Raw genomic sequence first — 7,795 nt, forward strand, 5'->3', positions numbered from 1 at the left:
CACAGTTAGGGGTCCTAGTAGGATCATAAGCCAGGGTGTCCAAGGGTTCACTGAAATGGTTTAAGTTGTTTTGGATGACCCCGGGCTCATTTACATAATAACAGCATTCCTCCCTGAAGAAGAGGCAGGTGCCTCCCTTCTTGGCTGTAAGGAAGTAAAGGGTCCAACGGTTCTGCAAAGCGACTGTCCACTGACGCTAGTGAGGTGAACTGTCACTGGAGGGAGGAGATGCTGTCTATGCTTAGTTCTTCTGAGAGTCTTTGATAGAATTGAGAGGCAGTAGCAGGGCCCGCTATGCCAGTTCCAGTTGCAGGAAGGATCCCTGCCCCAATTAAAAGTTACAATTAGTGCCCTACAGGAGTGGGGGCACTTCCTGAGAGGGAGGGGCCAAAGTTAGTCCCAGTCCCCTCTGTCTGAACGGTGATGTCAGGGGTGGCCAAACAAATATGCAAGAAATCGAGTTGGGGGCAGGCAACAGGATAACATAGTTTTACAAAGGAAATATATTCTGCTTTTAGGGTATGGATGAGGAGGGGATGAGTGGTAGCATTTTGTGTTAGTGAGGCAGACTGTGGGCAGGCCCCACACAACGCTGACAGTCCCCACTGAGGTGAGATTAGAGGAAAGTGAAGAGATGTTTGTGGAAACGTTACGGGCTGCATTGACAGGGAGGAAGAGGCCACAAAAAGTTTCTCGCAAAGTGGGAGACAGATGAGTCACTTGGAGACCAGTCTGATTCACTGAGGACTGCTTCATCCCTGCGGACCTGGAACCTCCATGTTCCAGGTAAGGGGGAGCATTGAGGTAGGAGGAAAAACACAGGAAGGATGCAAAGCGTTAGGGAGCCAAAAGAATTTAAAGCGGACATTGTCACAATGACATTGCTAAGAAGCATCCTACTGATAGGAGGTAAAGGAGTGCCAGAAGAAACCTTCCTATAATGTTACACTGCTCTGGGGCAGCTGCTGCCAATCCTGTAGCAAGTACTAGAACAGGTAGTATAATAGCAGCTCTTGTGCGGAGGACATGAAGCGGGCCTGCAAGAGTGAGACGATAATCGCCGGGGAAAAGATCATCCTCCTTCTGGGATTGGGGGAAGAGCAGAGGTCCTGGAGATTTTCAGTTTTGTGGGCCCTAAAATGGATGAAGTGTGAGGAGAGATGTTGGGTTGGGGATTGAGTAGAGGGACCCCTCTGGCTTGGTGTCAACAGATTTTTGGTAAAGTCTCAGGTGCTAGTTTTACCAAGGATAAGTGATACCAAGGGGGCCTTTCTTAGTACTTTTACTGCCGTGGGGGTGGTGATAAGTGCTGTATAAGGCCCTTCCCAGCATGAGGGCTTTGGGATTCGGGTTTTAATATACACTTGCTGTCCCAGGCTCAGTTTAAAGTCTGAGAAGGTTGTGGGGAAAGGACGAGGTGATAGAAGGTTGGCCTGTTCCCTAAGAAGATCCCTAATGAGCGAAAGAGTAGGGAGATACTGGCTGAAAGGTGATGAGCTGGAAGGGAGAGGTCTGAGAGTGAAGGGCCTACCATACATAAGTTCAAGGGGGCTGAGGCTTGTGGGATTGTGGGGGACAGCCCATAGGTAAGTGACTGGTAGGTAGGCCAAAACGAGGGATGATTTCTGAGGTGGGAGCATGTGTTACCGCTTTAGCATCCTCTGAGTGCAGGGGAAAGCCTCAATCCAACCTGAAAAGATATCTACTAAGGTTAGAAGATAGCACGTCCATGGGCCAGCCCCATGACTCACTCGAGAGAGTGCGGTGCTGGGAGTACTGAGGCTGTGGGTTCGGAGCCTATATAGGGATGGCTGGTGCACTCACTTGCTGAGTGTGGTGCAGACCACACCATGCTGAGGGTTGCAATCCCCTTACTGGTCAAAAATAAATAAAATTTTAAAAAAGAAGATAGCATGTCCTTTTGTGGGGAGAGTAATATAAGAGCGGAGGAAAACGTAGTAGGGGTTTATAGCCTATATGAACTGAATTATGGAAATCTGAAAGGATTTGCTCAGCTTGTGTGGTAGGGAGGACATAGCGACTGGACAGAGTATACCAGTTGTCATTTCTCTGTTCTCCCAACCACAGGAGGTGTTGTATTTCTTGGAGTGTGTATTGGGTTAAGGGCTTAAGGGCCATGAGAAGGACCTGAGCAGGAGAGGAAGAGTGGGGACCTGGTGATTGAGCAGCCTGTTTTGCGGTTAGATCCGCCAGTTTGTTTCCCTGGGCTATGGGGTCGTTGGAGGTTTGGTGTCCTCTGCAGTGTATAACCCCAACCTCCTTTGGGAGTTGTGCTGCCTCAATAGCTTGTGTGCGATTTACTACGGCATAACCTGCCCAGGGGGCAGGTGTGGAGGTTGTGCTCCCATCTATGAACCGTGTAATGTGATGTGGGGAGATGTGTGAAAAGGGACTGAGAAAGAGGTCTAAAGCCTCCATGCAATTGTGTTCTAAGTGTCATGACTGTTTTGGGATGAGAATGGCTGAATTTTAAGGGAGGGCAAGGTTTAAAGGAGAACTGGGAGTTTTCAATGAAAGAAAGGTGAATAAGTTGTAGGCGGGAAAGGGAGAGAATTGACTTGGCCTCATGGCTGAGAAGGTCTTGACTGTTTGTTGTTTAAAAGTTAGTTTAGAGCTTTCTTATGCTAAAAGGGTGGCTGCCACCAAGGCCCAAAAGCTGCAGCCCATTCCCAAGATGTGGCATCTAGTGTTTAGAGAGGTATGCAACCGGGGAGAAAATATCTCCTGCCTTTTGTCCCAAAACTCCTACTGCCAATCTTTGGGTTTTGGTGATGTCAGGATAAAAGGATGAGATAGGTTTGAGAGAGATACAGCTGGGACTGTGAGGAGAGTGACTTTTAATTGCTGGAAGGGAGAATGAATGAGCTTTGTGGGATCTAAGGGAACGGCAGAATCCCCTTTGGCTGCCCCATAAAGTGGCTTTGCTAGCATGCTAAAGTTAGGAATTCATAGGTGAAGATACCCTGCAAGCCCCAAGAAAGAAAGGATTTCACCCTTTGTGGTAGGAGTAGGGAGTTCAGAAATTAGACTCTTGAACTGAAGAAGAAGAAATTTGGGCCTTGTTGGGGGACACTTGATATACCCTGGAGGCCAGGAAATTAAGGAAAGCAGTAATGTGGGCCTGTGAATCCTCATAGGAGGGGCTACAAAGGAGGAGGTCATCCACACACTGTATTAAAGTGCTAGAGGTTGGGGGGGAAAGTTCAGATAAATCTTGAGCTAAAGCCTGGCTGGAAAAGTGGGGGCTATCCCAAAATCGCTGAGGTAGTATTGCCCAAGTAAGTTGGTGGGAACAGCGCATGTGAGGATTAGTCCTGTACTAAACGGTATGAGCTGTTAGGCTTTATAACTGGAAGGCTTGGTGTATTAAAAGGTGAGTGGGTAGGCCGTGAGAGACGAGAAGAAATGAGTTTGTGTACCATGGGTTTTAAGCCTATTAGGGGTTAGCGATGGGGTATTGTGGGACATTAGGGAACAAAGAGGGTTCTGTAACTAAACAAGGATAGGGGAATGGTGCATAGCAATGGAGGGAGAAGAAGTGTCCCATACTACAGGATTAACCTTGTCCAAAGGGGGGGGAGGAGGAAGCCCCTGGGGCCAGGTCTGGGTGCAGCCTGTAACAGGAGTTTTGTAGCTGGAGTTAAAGTGTTTAGGGTAAGAGTAGCTTTGAATCTGAAAAGAATGTCCCATCCCAGAAAGGGGGCTGGGCATCGAGGCATTTTTAAGAATTTGTGTGTGAATTGGGTGTGATGTAGGGTGCAGGAAAGGGGTTGAGTGACCCCTGCTATTGTGACAGAGGATGGGGTTGTTGGTCCTGCATACTCAGGAAGGGTAGAGAAAATGGCCCCTGTATCAATGACAAAAAAGATCGGCTTACCTGCCAGGAAACGAGTTACCGTGGGCTCAGTGGGCTCATGCGTGTTGATCTCTGTGGGGGCCTCAGGCCCTGGGCATTGTCGGTCCTCCTCCTGGGCAAAGCCAAGAAGCTCCGGTAGGGATGGCCATTAAGCCAAAGGCTGTAGGTTGGGGACTGGGCCACTCCCTCTCTGGCAAGTGGCACAGTCAATCCCCCAGTGACCTGGCCATTTGCAGTGAGGACAGGTTATGACAGGCCCATTCTGAGTGGCCCAGTTGACTGCATTTGAAGCAGTTCCCAGGTGGCTTGTCCCTTGAGGCAGCCAGCTTTGGGGTATGTGAGCCTTGGATAGCATTAGCCAGGAGCTGGCATTTGGCCTGATCTCTTTTATAGTTTTTTCAAATATCAGGGCCTGATTGGGTAATGAAATGAGAGTGCAAGAGGGCCATGCCTGCAGGGGAGTTTGGGTCTATACGTGTGTATTCATGTAAAGACTCAGAGAGGTGGGTTAGGAACTCGCTGGGATTTTCAATGGGTCTCTGTGTGATCTCTCTAAGCTTGTCATAATTGACTGACTTGTGGGTAGCCTTTTGGAGGCCATGAAGTAGGTGTGTGATCATATTATCCTGGAGATCCCAATCCCCATGGCCAGCCTGGTAGTCTCGTTTTGGGTCCGTGCAAGGAACAGCAACAGCTCCCACAGGCTGCCTATTATTTTGAGCGTGTACATGAGTCACCATCCAGACCTGCTCCCTGTACATGGACTCAGACAATTCCTTCCGTCCCAGCCACTTCACGGAAGGGTTATAAAAAGCTGGAGCTGAGGCGGGGTTGTTACCTGACAAAGTGGGGGAAGGGGAGGAGTTGGGCTGAGGAAGAGCATCTCGAGGCCAGGTAGAGGGGAAAGAGAGAAATGTGGAGGGCTGACGGATCAGAAGATTGATCGAGTTTGGAAGGAGAGATCGAGCATGAGCTAGGAAAGTTTGAGACATAGGACAGTTTTGACAGAGAGAAGAATACATTCAGAGATAGGAAAAGTCCCGAACAAGGAATCTCTATAGCTTTTGCCATTTTGGTGAGTGTCTAAATTGAGTGCCATCTTGTGGCCACTGGGATCCATTGTAACGAGGCTTTTGAGTTTTAACGTCTCTCCAGAGGCCAAGAAATTGGCCAGGAGAAAGCCCAGAGGTGTAGAGCGCGGAGTACAGTAGAAAAGGGGACTGGATGTTTAGGTTCAATGTGTTCCTGGAGACCAAGAAATTGGCCAGAAGATGGCCCAAGGGCGTAGAGTGTGGAGGTTTGGATAGCGAGGAACCCATTTAGAGGGTGAGAAAGGGAAGTCAGTCCTGGTAGAAGAAGCGTGCAAAGTGTCCTCTCTGTTGCCCACCTTCTTTTCAAGAGAAAAAAAGCCAACCGACCAGCTAATGAAGGGTCCTTCCATAGCTGGGGGCACGGGAAGAGTTCCCTCGGCCAGGCGCCTGGGCTTTGTAGGGACCTGAGTCGTAGAGAGAGTAGTCGGGGGAACAGTAGAAGTAGGAAGGACAGACCCACTGGCTCACCCTGAATTGAGGCCGGTGTTGGATGCATTGGTCCGAAACGGCAAAAGGAGAGAGAGTCCCTAGTGTACCCCATTCCGGCAGGTCCAGGAAGGGCCACCGAGGGCCAGTCACCCCCAGGGAGAGGGGATCATCCACAATGTCGTCCAAAACCCTTCCCGGGTTTCGGCACCATAATGAAAGAAAGTGAGCCAAGATGCTGGGTACCGTTCAAGCTTTATTAAAGAAAGAAATCTGCTGGGCTGTGCTCAGAGTGGGAGAGGGAGCATGGTTGCTCTGAAAATGGTGGACAGCCCCAACAATGGGTTTGCAAGAGTTTATATTAGCTTTGGGGCATGAAATGTACGGGAGGAGGGACCATTAGGTTGAAGTAACTGGGTGGAGAACTGCACCGATGCAGAAGCCGGAAACTTGTTTCTAAGTCAGGAGGCTTCTTGTAAAGGGAAGGGGGAAGGAGAAGGGAGGGAGTGGGTGGCGCCATTTTGTACTTGGGCTTGTCTAAAGTGGCACTGGTTATGTTGCAGATCTATTACTCATGAGCATAAATTCAGGTGTGATCAAAAGGGGCTCTTGTTATGAATAACAAAAGACACTCCTATGTTAGGGAAATTCCAATGGTTTTAGGAGTTCTGTGACAGGAATCAAAAACAAAGACCAAATATATGTCATATACCACAGTCACCAACGCCCATGAAGGGTGTTGAGGACAGGATTCTCTTCCCATGCTTCCTTCTAGGTACAGACGTTCTATTGGGAGGAAAAACCTTCCCTCTCCTAAATTAGGTTTAGTGGTCAGGGGCCTGTGAATTAACAATGGACAAATTAACCGGAGGAAGGAAAAGTGTTATTCATAACTTGTTGAGGCATTCAGATAAAGAGACTCACTGAATGGCTAGGGAGGGAAGTTTATAAACCAATTTAACACGAGAAAGGGAGGAGGGAGAAAGGACTTCTTCGAGAAAACAAATGGACCTTTGGAGAAGACAAGTGTAAGGTGTAAACAGCCGGTCAGCTGGATATTTGTGCCCCGCTGGGGTACATACAGCAGTTATGTAGTGAACAGATCAGAGTAGGGGTGTAAATCATTTTCAGGCTTACGTGCAGACGCTCACTGGTTTAGTAGATAAATTAATCTACTCGCTACTCTCCTGGTGCCAGGGTGCTTGTTTGTTTACTTAGGGTCCCAGCTCCCTCCAGCTCTCTTTGTCTTAAAGGGGACGTGCCTTTCCTTGGGTAACTACCTTGGCCAGGGGTAGTCTCCCAGGGGCAAGAAGGAACTCTGGAATGCATGGGGAAGGGGGAATAGGGCTATGTCCAGCATTATCCTACAGAAGGTTTGAATAAGATTTACTTACATGATTTTCTTCAACTGTGTCCTGTCTGGAGACCCCCTTGGTAGCTGTACTTTCAGGAGACTCTGCTTTAGTCAGATGAGGTATGTTCAGATAAGATCACTTTCCGTATCTGCTATAATTCAGATGTTTCCAGTTCAGTCCTTTCACACACACATACACACAGACACTTTTCCACGGTTAGCAGCTAGCATTTTCATATATCTCTGCTTCTCAATTTGTTTCTAAATATTCAAAGGGAGAAGGGAGGGGTGTGAGAATTGTCTTTGAGAGGAATCATTCTCTCTGAAGTAAATGAGACAAGTTTTTGTATCACGGTCATGGATCTGATGGGCATTAGTCTTTGACCAGAGTTTATGAGGCTATTAAGGTACATGTGTGTTTATAGACTAGAGAAGAATTTTTAAAAATAAGGGAAAAATAAATAATACAGTCTTTTCAGATATCTGCAATTTAAGTCCTAAAAAAACTTTCAGTCAGGAAGAGTAAATGAGTTTTAACGATCTAGCACATTTTTAATACCCTCACTTAAAAGGGTGATTCAAAAGTTTGGAAGAGAAAGAGAAAATTCTTACTATTTTTTTTTTATCAGACTCAAACATAACAATGCCAAATAACACAGAACTCTCATTTTGCCAGTATATATTTCCAAATTTTTATTGCTTCCCCAACAGCTGGCTTTCAGGGATTAAAAAAAAAAAAAAGCAGACACTTTCAAAACACTGCTCTTGATGAAGTAGAAAAGACCCTGGACGAGAAGCCAGTTAAACTAAATTTTTGTCTCAGATTTTTCACTGACTTTATTGTCTTCAGCAAATCCCTTAAGTTTATGTATATATTTCAGCATCATCAGCGTTACAGGGCTGCTGTGGTATTAAAATGAGATAACTTAAATGAAAGCACTCTGAAATGCTTGAAACGCTATAAAATACATATAATGACTAAATTCCAGAGGATAAGATCTGAGAGAGCTAAGCTGACCAGTATTATGGAAGGAAGCTTAGTGCAGA

General features: G+C 47.0%; 1 protein-coding gene across 1 annotated transcript in view; it reads right to left on the reverse strand.

Moving 5' to 3' along the window:
• Window positions 1–7,265: 7,265 nt before the first annotated feature.
• RNASE4 (ribonuclease, RNase A family, 4) overlaps window positions 7,266–7,795 on the reverse strand; it is a 19,517-nt gene continuing 18,987 nt past the window's right edge. Inside the window, exon 3 of the transcript XR_551670.1 lies at window positions 7,266–7,766. The gene's annotated coding sequence lies outside the window, so the exon portion shown is untranslated. The remainder of the gene's footprint in view (window positions 7,767–7,795) is intronic.

This window comes from Galeopterus variegatus, unplaced genomic scaffold, assembly GCF_000696425.1.
Source record: "Galeopterus variegatus unplaced genomic scaffold, G_variegatus-3.0.2 Scaffold4864, whole genome shotgun sequence".
Lineage (NCBI taxonomy): Eukaryota > Metazoa > Chordata > Mammalia > Dermoptera > Cynocephalidae > Galeopterus > Galeopterus variegatus.